Below are 14,879 nucleotides of genomic sequence, written 5' to 3'. Positions count from 1 at the left end.
TTTTTTGCTTTCTGAAATGTTTGTGACTGCTTAGATAGAAGATCAAGGGTAAGTTATTATGTTTAAAAACTTACCTTTACAAGGGCACAACAAATTTTTCTTCCATGGTTCTTGAAGGATGACACACAATTGCGTTTTTCAAAAACTGACTTTGGGTTTGTGTTCATGGGTTGTCTTAGTAGCCAGGAGGAGGTACAAATGATCATCATGAGGGCAACTGAGAATGCCTGATATGGGATCCTCTAAGTCACTCTATAAGGAAACCTCTCTGGCCACACCGATGTACAAAGGGCAGTCTCGAAAGGATACTCTTACTAAGTTAAATTTTGTGAATATGGCCTTTACTCAGAATCCTTAGGAGCAGGTTTAGTATGCTTTGGTAAGCCAGCCATGGTTCAACATAGATCAAGTGGTATATGTTCATGTAAAAAGCACATTAAGGCCATGCCAGCAGCCTCCTTTTCTTCAAAAAGTTAATTTAGTTAAATAACTTAAGAAACTAGAACCTACATGAAGGAAATGATCAATTCTTTTCTATGGCTGTTTGATTCCCAACAGAATGCTTGTTGCTAACCAGGATACAGCATCTCTTCTTGATTTTTATATTGCAAACCAGTCATTTACATAAGTAGTTCACTATTTAAGCAAAGAAATTAATTTTTAGCTTTGAACCTAAAGGAACTGTTGTTCATTGCTTTTCAAAAGGCTTTATAAATTGTCTTTTTGCTAAATCCAAGAAACTGTGAGCTTTGGTTGCAACAAGAATCAGTGAATCTCCCCATCACTGTAAATCTTTTTAAGAGACTTAGAGGTTAAGTGTGTTGCTTTATAAACCAGGGAGGTTATTAATCTGGTCAGGTCTCCTGGACAGTATTTACGGTAGAATTTTTGCAGTTATTTCAGTAAAAGCCTTGGTTTCGCATAGCCTGATGCTTTTTTTTTTTTTTTTTTTTTAGATGGTAGAATAATTAGTCACATGGTTAAATTTATTTTCTTCTCCCTGATTTAATTTTACCTGCTTTAGTTCCTTCTGGTTTTAATTATATTATTTCCTTTAATTTAAAAGTGCCTTTTGCAGCTGGTATTTTCATCTTTAAAACATACATTGTAATCATTACCTCTCTGTCCTTGCATTCCAGCTAAAGGATAAGTCTCTCGATACCTGTTTTATACCTCTAGCTGTCAAATTTCTGCATTGTCTGTAAGCTTCTCATGCTCTCTATTTAAAACAGAACTATCCAGTATTCCAATGTCAGTCTCACCCATGCTGTATATTACTTCTCTTTAGCCACTGAGAAAATGTAATGGAGTTGTGGTTGCTCCAAGGTACATCCTTCTCTTTGGAGTCTTGTCGTCTGATAACAGTCAAGCCTTTGAAATCCAAGTGCAATGACAAGTTAAAGTTTGTACTAGTGCAGCATCTTTTCCCTGGAGCATTGTGTTATCTCTTAGAAATTAGCTGCTTACAATTCCGATGTGTTCGCTTCATATACATAGCTGTCCTGAACTTGGAAAGATAAATGATGGAAACTTGCCACCATTCTGGTTGATACAGGGAGAACTGGGGATTAGGTAGACAGAACTGGTGCTGAAAGAACAGGAATTCGGAGGACTTTGCTCCTTCTCATGGTAGCCTAAATCCCATTATGTTTGATCAAGAGCTAGAGGTGCGTTTATGGTTTAAGGCATCCTTATTTCAGCATGATTTTGGCCGTCAAGAGCGGTAAAAAAAAAAGAATGCAGTTGATCTGCAGGGTAGTAGTGAACTGAGTTTGAAACTGTTAACTTTCAGCTAAAAAAAAAGGAGGGGAGAGAAAAAGCTATGTTTCTTCTGTTTTGAGATTCTCCTGACACTGGTTTAGGTCAGGGTATGTTTTGTTTTTCATGCACTTACAGAGTACCTTGTTATGATAATATCGATCCTGTATGATTAAAAAAACGTACTTCATACTGTTAGAGAAAAGGCACATGCAAACTTTGCTTAACACAATTTATTTCACATATAGATATTTGGGAGACACTTTAAATGGTGTTTAAATATACTAGGCATAACTAGTGAGATGCCTGGAAAGATAGGAGTGTGATGTGACTATTATAAAAAGCCAATGTGGAAACTGGAAGATGGGCTTGATGCACTGGTAGTAGCTTATGTTATTTAAAAGATACTCTACAATAGTCCCTACTGTTTGGGATTTGCAAAGCACTGCAGGCTTTGCCTGTAAGTGTGCTGTATTTTTATGTCCAATGTATATAAACTCTGGCTATATATCATCTTTCTATAATAAGGCTAATTAGAGATAGAAGTGTGAGTAGTAGGTACCAGCTATTCTGGAGACCAGTCCTAGAAAACTGGAGGTCACAGATAGCAGTTGTGAATGAGAACATTAGAGTTGGGTCAAGAATCTGAATATTTTTGAAGGGTATACGTAACAGCCGGTTGTGATGTGCCCCTCCAAGGAGGAAGACTGTACTGCGTTGTAAATTTGTCTGCTTATCTCTGCCCAGGAACACCTGCCCTGTGGACAGTTCTTCATTCAAGTTTCTTCATTTGTGCGCTGGGCTTGCATGAGAACGTGGTGGAATAGGACATTTGTGTAAGGTGTAAGAGGCAAAGCTCTATGCAGTCTCCGTCTTAGCTGTGACTGATTTCATGCTCTACTAGATAACTAGTGGCTCGTGTAGATTTTGAAAGACTAGAGAGAATAAACCAAAACCAGGTCTGTAGTGCCAAAGGTGTTTTCCTGCTATGGCCATATTCCCGAAGGAAGGGTACATCATTCTAATACAGGCAGAGGGATACCCAGCATGTCTCTAAAGCAGGAAGATAGTATGTAATTTTAAAATTCATAAATTATTGAGCTAATATTTAATCTCATGCTACTTTTCCCCACGAACCAGCAGCTGGTTAGAATCAGCGGTACCCAGAAAAGTGGATTCCCTAGCCTTGATCTGACTATTAAATGTTTGAAAGAGGGCAGTGTTCTCTATGTGTTGCTCACTTTGGTCAGAAGTGTTCGATGTCTGCATTTTGCTAACGGTGAGGCATGGCTCTGCGGGGTGTCCAGCACTGGAACTCTGGAACACAGGTGAGCCATAGTAGGTAGGCTGTGCCGAGCTGCCTGGCACACATTTGAGCCCAAGAGCTTTTCGGTGAAACAGGGATGAAGATTCCTTGCAAGCCTTGCTTTTGAGGTATTGGGGAGCAGCAAGAGTGGGCAGCTCGATGAGGGAAGCAGGCTGGGAGCTCAGGGTGACCAGGCAGGGGCAGTGACCTCCCAGTAGGAGGTGCAGTCCTGCAGTTACCAAACAAGAAGAGCAGTAGGGTGACAGCAGTGAGGTTCAAGCAACAGACCAGATGGACAAGTCCATAACAACAAGGCAGGTCTACGGTCAAGTGAGCAGGTTGGGATCCCTGTGGCACTTGGGCACGTGTGGGCATGCCTGCAGCAGAGCTTAGCTGAGGACTCAGGGTGATGCAGGTCCCAAGCAAAGCAGGGGCAGGCCTCTGACAAGGCTGCTCAGAGATCTTTCTCATGTATCTTCTCGTAGGAGTCTGGTTGTTTGGCCGTACTATTACCAGAGCTGGCTTTCAGTGCAGATGGCCAAACCCTTGGCAAGGTGGGGGAGAGGTAGCAGAGCCCTAAGGTCCCACGTAGGGACCCAGCGTGAAGCGTTTGGATTCTCGAGATGGATAAAGCAGATTAATGTCCTTGAACAGCTATCTGGGAGAAGATTTCCAAGTGTCGGTAGCAGCGGACATATTAATGCAATGTTATTGCAGCCAATTAACTTCATAATGCAACCAAAGCAGGCATTTCTTGGGTACTGGCCTGATGACATCAACCTTTCTTTCAGACAACAGTATTTCATTTTCTACACTGCAGGAATCGGTATTGATCCAGTATTGCCATTCCTACAAGCTGAGCAGCTGCTGGGATCCTTTTTGACATTTAAGGTTCATACTGTAAGGTAAGAATGATCAGATGCTGTAGCCTCATGGCAACCCTGACTGTTTCATACATATGAGAACTTAGTGGTGACAATCAGTTTAAAAATTCCCTGTAAATAAATTTATAAATAGTGGTTAAATGTGAGTGAAATACTAGTAAGATAAAGAAAAGACCTGGATCTGATGAGTCACCTACACTTCAGTACTTTCTTGCTCCACAAGTGATATAGTTTGCTTCAGATAGGCTGTTACTCATTGAACAAACACTGAACCAAAACTATTTGTGTAACGTTCTTTCCAAAATGCTATTACCAAGCCAAGACACATGCTGTGTTCCTGTAGCTGGTGTAACTGTCTGAAAAGGAGAGCACCCATCAGTTTATACAAAACAGTGAAAGAATTTACTGTACCACGCCGCTGGATCTTAGTATCGGAACAAAATAGTGAAATATGATTCCCCTGCATAAATATCAAGTGTGTGTAAAATATACATACACCTTTTTATACTCATGGGGTTTGTTTGTGTACGGAGCTTGAAGTACGTATAATTTGAGATTGTCGGCTTCAAGAAGACTTGAGGGTGTAACAGGTTTTCAGAGTACTCCATCTGGCTTTGCAGCAGCCTTAAAAATTTGTGCTCTCTATGTTTCCAGATGGGAAAACAAGTAATAGACTTGAATTCCAGGAAGAAAGGACCAACTTCCAGATGCAGAAGGACAGTGAAGCAGTACAACAGCTTACCTGGGGAGGTTGTGCAACGTCCACCAAAAGACTGGTGATGTCAGATTAAACATCTGCAGGAACCCCACATGTATAGTGGAGGTTGCCTTGAGGAGGAGGAAAGGATTAATGAACTTTAGAGGACCTCTCCAAGCCCAAAGACTCTATGAATGGTTGTAGGGCATAAAGAAGAAGCGTGCAGCGTTAATTGACTGGAGTCATTTTCCCCCTTTGTCCGATCCTTCAACTGAATCACTCACTAGTTTTATCTTTTTATCTCTTTCATAAAGATTAAATACTTTTTTTGGCTTGTTTCCATAGCTAATATATTTTGTCTGATCTTGGGAAGTATGGGGGTTTTAAGCTGAATGAAAGCACATAAATCTATTAATAAACTTTAGCTCTTGATCATTATCTCTGTGTTTCAAAGCCGATTCTATTCAACAAGTGACTCTTTGTGATGAACATGAAGAAGTAGTCCTATTCTGTCACCGAAACAAATAATTTATAGTACAGCCTGCAGAAAATAATCAGGTTTAGCAGAGCTTGTAGTTTACACAACCAGAGGAAAAAGAATTCCCACATTTTAAAGACTGTAGATGGATAACAGTAAACCTTGCGACGCAGTTCATAAGTCATTCTCTCTATAAAACCGGGTATTGCTGATTTCCACACCCATTCCCTCACCTATAATTTAGGCATTCTCTTTCTGTCCCGTTCCTCTCTGATGACTCTGCTTGTCTTAACTGCATTTTGGTATCACTTCCTTCCTCCTTTGTTTTTTAATTTGGGCCACATCCTTGATCCACATGGGGACTAGTTGCAAATTTCTATGGATAATATGTCACACGTTACCCTGCATTTGTACTGTAAGTGGCATTTCTGTACAAAATACTTGTGAGTATCCCATGATACAGACTAGTTTGCACACTCACACATCAGCCATGGTAAATTAAGCTGATTTCTGTACAAGTGAATGAAAACTGCAATGACTGTAAATCATCCATACTAGTATAAATTCAGAAATATATCTGTCTGTTCCTAATGTTTTTTTTTTTTTCAGGATCTAATCTTCTGTTCTTTGTTTGCTTAGTGTTTTAGGCTGCGGTGCATGTGCAAAGAGTGAAGGTGGACCCTGAGCATGTTCAGAAAGGAATAATTTTTCTCTTTCTGTTTAAAAGAAATAAATGCAGAGCTAAGTGCTGCATTTCCTTTGACAGTTAAATTCAATTAGAGTTTAAGTACAATAATTTTACAGCAAGATCACGTATGAGTTTAAAACATTATCGTTCCCAGTGTGGTCATGCTTTACAAGTGACATTTGGGTCAGCTTACCCATGAAGGCAAGTCTGTGTTCCCATTTAATTTTTCATTGAGTCTGGCAAAAGTGAAAATCCCATTTCCTCATTAAAGAGAAAATGAGGCAGTTGAAGTGGGAAATACCAGCCCAGCCCTAATCAAAACTTATACTCCCAATTCCTGGAACCACCCTTCCCTTCCCTACAGCGGTTTCTGCCAAAGCTGCTCTGTCTCTCCTACTTATTATCTCTTGTTTTAACATCTGGCTATTTCTTGAGGGGTGCCTATCTCTGCACTCCAGTTTTTCTATTAATATCAGGATCTATAGTACAAATTTTTACAGGTAGAGCACAGATTTGAGAATGAGCACTAAAATGATAACAGTAGATGGGTTGTGTATAGGCACACCTTGAGCAGAATGGATTTGTATGAACTTGGAGATGTGGAGAGCTGTGACATCAAAGTGCACGGCGGGGGTTTGGAGACCTGGCTTCATGTGCAGCTGTACCACTGCGCTAGCTCTACTTCAGTAAGGGACTGGGTGCTTTGGGTGGGGTGGTTGTGTTTTATAATTTTTTCAAGACTTTTAAGACTGTATTAGTACAATCGCAATGTACAATTACATACATACACAATTACATTACCTTATGTACAATTACACAAATGGTTCAACATTCAAAAGTGTTCAAATTATATATCATCTGACTTCAGCAATGAATACTATGTCCATTCCACTTACTAATGTTTCTTCTGTAAATATATTTTCTTACTTATTTTAACCTTCATAATATTGAAACTTTATATCACAAGTGAAGTGCATACTGCCGGGGTCATAAAAGACCACATGTTTAGAGTCATAGAATAGTTTGGGTTGGAAGGGACCTTTAAAGGTCATCTAATCCACCCCCCCTGCAATGAGCAGGGACATCTCCAACTAGGTCACATTGCTCAGAGCCCTGTCCAACCTGATCTGGAATGTTTCCAGGGATGCGGCATCTACCACCTCTCTGGGCAGCCTCTTCCAGTGTTTCACCACCCCATGGTAAAAAATGCCTTCCTTATATCTAATCTAAATCTTCCCTCTTTTAGTTTAAAACCATTATCTCTTGTCTTATCACAACAGATCCTGATAAAAAATTTGTCTCCATCTTTCCTGTAACCCCCCTTGAAGTACTGAAAGGGGCCTTTAAGTCCTGAAGGTCTCCCTAGAGTCTTCTCTTCTCCAGGCTGAACAACCCCAACTCTCTCAGCCTGTCTTCACAGGAGAGGTGTTCCATTCCTCTGATCATTTTCTTGTCCCTCCTGTGGACCCACTCCAACAGGTCCATGTCCTTCTTATGTTGGGGGCTCCAGAGCTGGATGCAGTACTCCAGGTGGGGTCTCACCAGAGCAGAGTAGAGGGGCAGAATCCCCTCCCTCGACCTGCTGGCCACAGTCCCTTTGATGCAGCCCAGGATACGGTTGGCTTACCTTTAAGGATTTAATCATCTTATGCAAATGAGAATTTTGTGAAAAGTAATTATCTTGTCTATTAGGAATTTGCTGATATTCTTGTAAACTGAATCAAAAGGGAAGTTTGCAACACTCCCAGCATAGCTATTGTGGTTTTCTCCTTTCCCAGATGTAAACGGGAGATTGCCCAACGGGACTATGACACTGTTGCACTGAAGATATGAGGCAATATTTTAAACAGATCTCCACAGCAAATATATATCCTCAATCTGAGATGTTTTAGACAGGTCACAACAAATCACTTTTGCACAATGCCATCGTAACTATATTGCTGCAATTTAAATATTACTAGAAGCAGAACATAGATGATCTGGTGCTGGGACGGGGCCTGACGCTGTTCGGTTTATGAATATAGACATGGGCAAGAACATCGTGTGAATATCCCACATGTGCATGTAGCTAGTGTCACTAAACCAGATGTAGTTTTCCAGTTAAGGGAAGAAGTTAGAAGTATTGATAAGTTTAGAGAAAGGTTTTTTTAGGAGAATTAAAAAGAGATGATCTTTTGTTTTCATGGTCAGTCTCTCAAACCCTGAGAAGTTCCAGTCAAAACTGTAAGTAGATGGAAACTTCTTCAGACCAGAGATGAAACGTGAGGCTATTTCAGGTATTCAAGAAATGCTTGACTTCCCTGGAATGGTGGGAATGAAAGCTGACTTCAGTGCTGACATTTTGGGTAGATGTGAGGGCAGGGCTATGGTGGATATTTAATGTGACCAAAGCAAGGGAGATTTTCCCCCCAGGTGGAGAGAACACTGCGCCTCAGGGTATGCGAGGATGAAATAACCAAACAGGTGAGACAGGCAGCTCCTTCTCTCCACCCTTTTCCCAGAGGATCTCTCTTGGCTTCCCTTGTTATATGATGTTTATGTGATGTCTACTGAAGCAATTTCTAGGAAGTAATGCCCAACCGTGACTGTCTGTCTTGGTCTCTAGTGATACTTACGTGCGTCCTCTTAGTCACAGAAAAGTAATTGACCTTTTGTGTCAGTTAAGATGCACTATTTCCCCTTGCTTCTGAAGATCTGGGGAAGCAGAGATCTGTCCTTCAAAGAAACCACCACTCCCTGTGAAATTAGAGGGTTTTCTCAGAAAGAGATAATTTGGAAAAAGAGTAACTGTCTAGTAAGGCAGTCAATAGAGCAGCTGGGAAGGAAGGGAGAGAGGAGAGGTGGAAAATCAGTTGAGATCTGGCCAAGTGTTTCTCTTAAAACACATTCCAACAGAGGAAAAAAAGTTTATCAGAGTAAAGGTCAAATTTCCAAGAGCTGAAAGTAATCTGTTCTGGTTTGGGGTTTTCAGTGAAGACTTTCTAGCTTTTACTTTTACTGCTGTTTTCTCCTAGAGAGTACAGTCCTGTCCTGAGCTGCTCTGGTTTCTTGCACTTCATTATCTTTTAAAATCTGGATTCCTCCAGCCAGCATGACAGGGTTACTAGAGCCTGTCAGGTAGAAATAGTAATGCAAACTCCTTCAAACTTTTTTTTCTGGTTGTCACCTGCCCCCAACATCTGGAGTTATTGGGGGTTAGATAATTGGGTGCGCTATCTAATCACAAAGCCTGACTCAGCGAGTGCCTGTGTGGAGGAGCAATCTGAAGTGCCTGCAGCTTGTGACCGCTGAAGTGCTGAGCTGTCTGAACCCTTTCTGTCTTCCCTTCCTTCTGGGGAGGCATGTTGTGCCACTGATAGCATCAAGAGAGTGACCCCCAGCAGCTGTCAGCAACAGGTTTCCCAGACTCCCTCCAGCTGATGGGAACCAGTTTTAGTGAATAGTAGTCAGAGGACAGAACAGTTACAGGAAGTTTGATAGACACCCTCTTCGTTTCTTCAAGCTGTCTTTAGCTGTTAAGTCCTAACAGAAACCAATTTCTGCACTAAGTAGGAATAGTGGGAATGAAAATTATTGTCAGTGCTGATGGGTTTTTTTCCTAGTAGTTGGGATTTGGTGACAACTAACTGATAGGAGCTAAGCGGAAATAATTTCTTAATCACAGGAAGCTTTGGAGCTTCTGACTTTGAGACAACCCTACTTCTAACTTACTTCATGCATCATTTCATCTGTCTCGCCACACAAAGCAACACATTTTAGGGCATCTAAACTAATACATCAAGATAAAAACCAGGCTGCAGAAGCAGATGGGTTAAGTATCTGTCATTGTGTAAGGTACTTACTCATATGGCCAACCAACTTCTTCTGGATTAGACTGTGTAATTCCCATATGTCAAAATTTCTGCCTCTTGGCTAAGGCAAGAATTCAGACTGGCCTCTAGGCTTGCTCAGAGTTCAAAGGTGCTTGAATCTAAGAACACCGGCCTATCCCTGCTTTGACCACAGCTCAGAAATCTTCAGTGCAAGGCTGTCCTAAGAGCGAGGCAACAGCCGTGCTTCTAGCCTTCCCTCTATCACGCGTTCTCTCAGCAATCTTCCTGCTCTTTCCTGAAAGCCTTCATTATGTCAGTGCATTTTGAGGCCAGTGTTTCTAGAAATATCTTCGGTGTTTCAGAAAGGTACCACAAGCTCCCTGTGGGACCTAGGCAATGTTCCTCACCACCAAGCTGATAGAAAAGCAATAGAACCAAAACTTTCTGTAGCAGATTTTATTTTCCTCCATAAATATTAAGGGTCTCTGAAAGTAAAGCAGAGCCAGCCACTGGGTTCAGAGAAAGGAGGACTAAGGCAGAAGGACATAAATAAACAAGGGACAATAATGATTCTGCGGCATTTCAGTGTCGATCTCTCAAAGCATCTGATGCGAATGCCTCAAAATAAAGCAAGAAATTTGAAAGCTGCTCGAATAATTTTCTTTGAACACCCTTTTGCATGTGGATTTCAAGCATTGAAAGAGGGAAATTCTGTTATATCAATGGGATCTCTTGTGTTTTTACTAGAGAAGCAATGATAAGAGCTAGCTGTGATGACCGTGCTCCAAATCCCTCAAGACCAGATCTGTAGCTTGGGTTGACTAGCATGTGATTGTTGAGAAAGACCTACTTTTCTCTCAATTAAAAGTTCTTACTTTGGTACATAAGTAAAGCAGCCCAAAGGCAGAGAGTTAATTTGAACGACTGGTAGTTAATTTGTATTGGCTCTCATGGATGCTGCTTACATTAATTACAGGGAACCCATTGCACAGGATGAACTATCACTGAATCATTTCTTAGATTTATTAAGTATAAGCTGGCTTTCATCCCACATGCAGGGCTTTGAACTGTTACTGAATACTTTCTCAATTCATTTTCTTTGGGCTTTTATTCCACCTGCAGGTCTTGTCTTTTCCACCTACACAGCCTCCAAAACAACAGGGTCAATCCTGCTGCTTTGACGCAAGTGACGGTCTCGCTGACATCAAAGGAGCTTTGGCTGCGTTGAGATGGTGTTGGCCGTATGTTTGCTGTGACAATTGCAAGGTACTGTCTACCTTACGGGTTGCCTGTTGGTTTGGGTTGTTCTGGTGGGTGGAGTTGAGGGGAAGGAGAATATCATAATGGGGTAAGCGAAAATGGCTCTTTAGGTGTGGTGACTTCACAGTCTCTGACGGCTGCTGCCCAGAGCCCTAATGACAGCCATGCAGCGTAGCCCGTGATTCCCGCTCTGCGGCAGAGGCTGAAGGTGAGTCGTGCACAAGTCTAGGAGGGTGCCCTCCTCAGGGAGTCAGACCTGCCGTATGCTTTGCATAGACCCAGTTCCTGGTTGCCAAATAATTTCCCAAAGTGGAAGGAGGATGCAGGAAAACACTGGAAGCTCTGTAGGATTTCTGCTTCTCCCTCACTTCACACCCATTCCCAATGTTTGTGCTACAGTGGGTCCCAAAATGGGAAGGGGTGAGAGGAGGACCATGTCTCAGAAGAGCGAGGTGAAAGTTTCTGAATCCACTGAATGGTTCTGTCAGAGCATTGCCTTAACAAGCGTGAGAAGGAGCTGAAGTTTCGGTCCGCTCTGATGGACAGGACCTTTTACAGCTTTGCTTTGATTTCCTGGCAGCATGGTAAATCATACACCAGGAAGATGGTTAAATGCAAATAGGTTTTGCCTTACATGGAAGGCAGGAAAAAAAAGGTGCATTCCCTACTCTGAAATTGGTGATTTAATTAGAGACAGTGTTTGTCAAAACATCTCTGTGCCCCAGTTGCTGTTGCTAGGGATTTAAACCAAAGACACGCTTTTCTCCAAGGAGGTACAATTTGAGAGGGGAAAAAAAAAAAAAGAGAATCTTTAAAAATTATTTACAAATAAACAAAACAATTTTTTTCTTCTTCTTCTGTTTTACTTCTGATGACCTAAGGGAGACCAGCAGAGTCTACTTTTGTGTGGTTTGTGCTCTTGAAACTCTATGGGTCCTGTTCACAAAGATGTCTGCAGCAGGAACAGTTCAGGTCTTAAATGCCATTGTTACTTGGGGCTTATGTGTAGAAGGCTTTGAAGTTTCCCCTGGAGAACAGGTTTGGTATCTATAGGTGACTGCACAGGTTTCTTACATGGTTATAGGATTAGACAAGGGTGATGGGATTGCGAACTGTGAGAGCACTTGGGGAGAGAAGAAAACCCTATGAACATTTGCAGCTTCAGATGAGTTGGTACTTCTCTTGCAAAACGTTTCTTTGAACAATGAATAGTTGTGGTGTAGCCCGTGTCTGTTTGGAGGTGTGACGCTTGTTTCTACAGCAGCGGCTTCTGCCTAATAGTCACCCAGCTATCAGCACCATGTAGCTTGAGGACAGCCTTAGCTGGATATGGTTTCTGTGTCCTTGGTACCTCAGCTTCTGTGTACTCCTGCAGCTTCCCCTTGCAGCCTGCAGATGTTAGCATCCACAACGTCTACTACTACTGTGTGGTGGGACACTTCCTATTGCTAGTGCTGTGCCGGGCTCTGTGGCTTCACTTGAGCTTCATTCCAATTCTTGGCTTTGAGGAAACAGGGAGACAGCTGTTCCCTTTTTGTCCTCTTTGTGATGACACTCTTGATGTTGTAGGCTTCTTTCATGACCTTTTTAAGTCATCTCTTTTCCAGACTCAAGTCCTGAACTGTTCAGTCACTCCTCGTACAGCAGCTGCCCCATGTTTGGGATATCCGTAAACATGTAAGCAATTCAGTGCACTCGGCTTTCTGAAATGATGTGTTTTGTCTTTTGCTGGGAAACTGGGCTTGATTTCTGTCAGTTGTCATGGGGCAAGAGGAGAGGTCCTCCTGTGGATTAATAAGTTATTACAGATAGGAAAGAAAAGGTGACAGTAAACAGGCAGTTTCCCTGACAGAAGGAGGGTAGCGGTGGGGTCTCCCAGGGACCTGCATGGAGCCCTGTGCTCTTCCACATGTTTATAAGTGATTTGGAAAGACAAATCATCACCCAGGAAAGTAAATAAAATAAAGGCGGCTGCAAAGAGCTGTAGGAGAATTCAGTAAACCTGGGTAGAAAACAGTTGTCACTGTGCCATGCTGCAACATGGCAGTGGTGCGTCAGCTGTGCAAAGTAATAGAGACAGGCGGGAAAATCCAGTCAGCTGCAGGGGCCAGGTCAGGATCACAGGTCAGCAGGAGAGCACCTGGAGAAGCAGCACAAAGGAATTCCAGCCACACCAGCCAGTAAATCAGCTTCATCAGGTCTGACTTAAATGCCTCTAAGCAAACACATGTAGCATGGGGAATAAACAAGAGGAGTCAGAGACGTGCGCGTGCCTGCAGGGCTATGATCTTACTGGCATCATGGAGACGTGGTGGGACGGCTCCTATGACTGGAGTGTTGGAATGGAAAGATAAAGGGTCTTCAGAAAGGACAGGCAGGGGAGACAAGGAAGGTGTGTCACCCTCTATATCAATGACCAGCTGGAGTGCATGGAGCTCTGCCTGGGGATGGATGAGGAGCCGACCGAAAGCTTATGAGTCAAGATTAAAGGGAGAGCACAGACAGGTGATGTTACAGTGGGGGTCTGCTACAGGCCAGCCAACCAGGAAGACTGAATGCACGAGGCCCTCCAAAGACAGATAGGAGCAGCCTCACATTCCAAAGCCCTGGTCCTCGTGGGGGACTTCAACTGTTGGAAGGAAAATATAGCAGGGCATAAGCAATCCAGGCAGTTCCTGGAATGCGTCAGCAAACCACATGCAGTTCAACAAGGCCAAGTGCAAGGTCCTGCACTTGGGTCAGGGCAATCCCAAGCACAAATACAGGCTGGAGATTTGTGCTCCATCGCAGAATGGATTAAGAGCAGCCCTGAGGAGAAGGACTTGAGGGAGTTGATGGATGAGAAGCTCAACATGAGGTGGCAAGGTGAACCCACAGCCCAGAAAGCCAACCACATCCTGGGCTGCATCAAAAGAAGTGTGGCCAGCAGGTCAAGGGAGGGGATTCTACCCCTCTACTCTGCTCTGGTTAGACCCCACCTGGAGTCCTGTGTCCAGCTTTGGGGCCTTCAACATAAGAAGGACATGGACGTCTTGGAGTAGGTCCAGAGGAGGGCCACGAAGATCATCAGAGGGCTGGAGCACCTCTGCTATGAAGAAAGGCTGTGAGGGTTGCGGTTGATCAGCCTGGAGAAGACTCCAGGGAGACCTTATTGCAGCATTCCAGTACCTAAAGGGGGCCTACAGGAAAGATGGGGAGGGACTTTTTATCAGGGAGTGTAGCGATAAGACGAGGGGTAATGGTTTTAAACTGGAAGAGGGTAGATTTAGATTAGATATTAGGAAGAAATTTTTCACTATGAGGGTGGTGAGACACTGGAACATGTTGCCAAGGGAAGTTGTGCAGGCCCCATCCCTGGAAGTGTTTAAGGCCAGGCTGGATGGGGCTTTGAGCAACCTGGTCTAGTGAGAGGTGTCCCTGCCCATGGCAGGGGGGTTGGAACTAGATGATCTATAAGACCCCTTCCAACCCAACCCATTCTATGTTTCTGTGACAGAACAATGAATTCTCAACTCATTATTGGTATTGAGGAAAGATCACGTCATGGGAGAAGGTTCCCTGAAAACATCGATTCAGTGTTCAGCAATAGTCAAATGTTATTGGAAATGAGAGGAGAGGAACAGAAAAAATAATAAAGATCTGGGCTATACATGAACCCTAGAGCTCCTGTACCTTGGGTTTTATGTTTAGTTCTGATCACCTCACCTTGAGAAAAGATGTGGTATAACTATGCACTGAAGAGCAACAGCATCTTTTTATAAGAGACGTTCCTTGCAAATAAAGATTAAATCGTGTTGGACTTTTCAGCCTGGAAATAGACAAATGAGCAGCTACATCATAGAAGCCTATAAAATAGTGGGAATGGTGCGTAGAGGCAGGTTACAAACCTACTATTAAATAATCTTCATAATGTAGCATCCAGGTGCCATCGAAAGAAATTACCATGTTTAAGACAAACATATGGTGTATTTATGTATATGATGTATAGGTACATTA

This window comes from Vanellus vanellus (assembly GCF_965231255.1).
Source record: "Vanellus vanellus genome assembly, chromosome: 3".
Lineage (NCBI taxonomy): Eukaryota > Metazoa > Chordata > Aves > Charadriiformes > Charadriidae > Vanellus > Vanellus vanellus.
The sequence above is the reverse complement of the archived record's forward strand: the minus strand, read 5'-3'. Positions refer to the sequence as shown.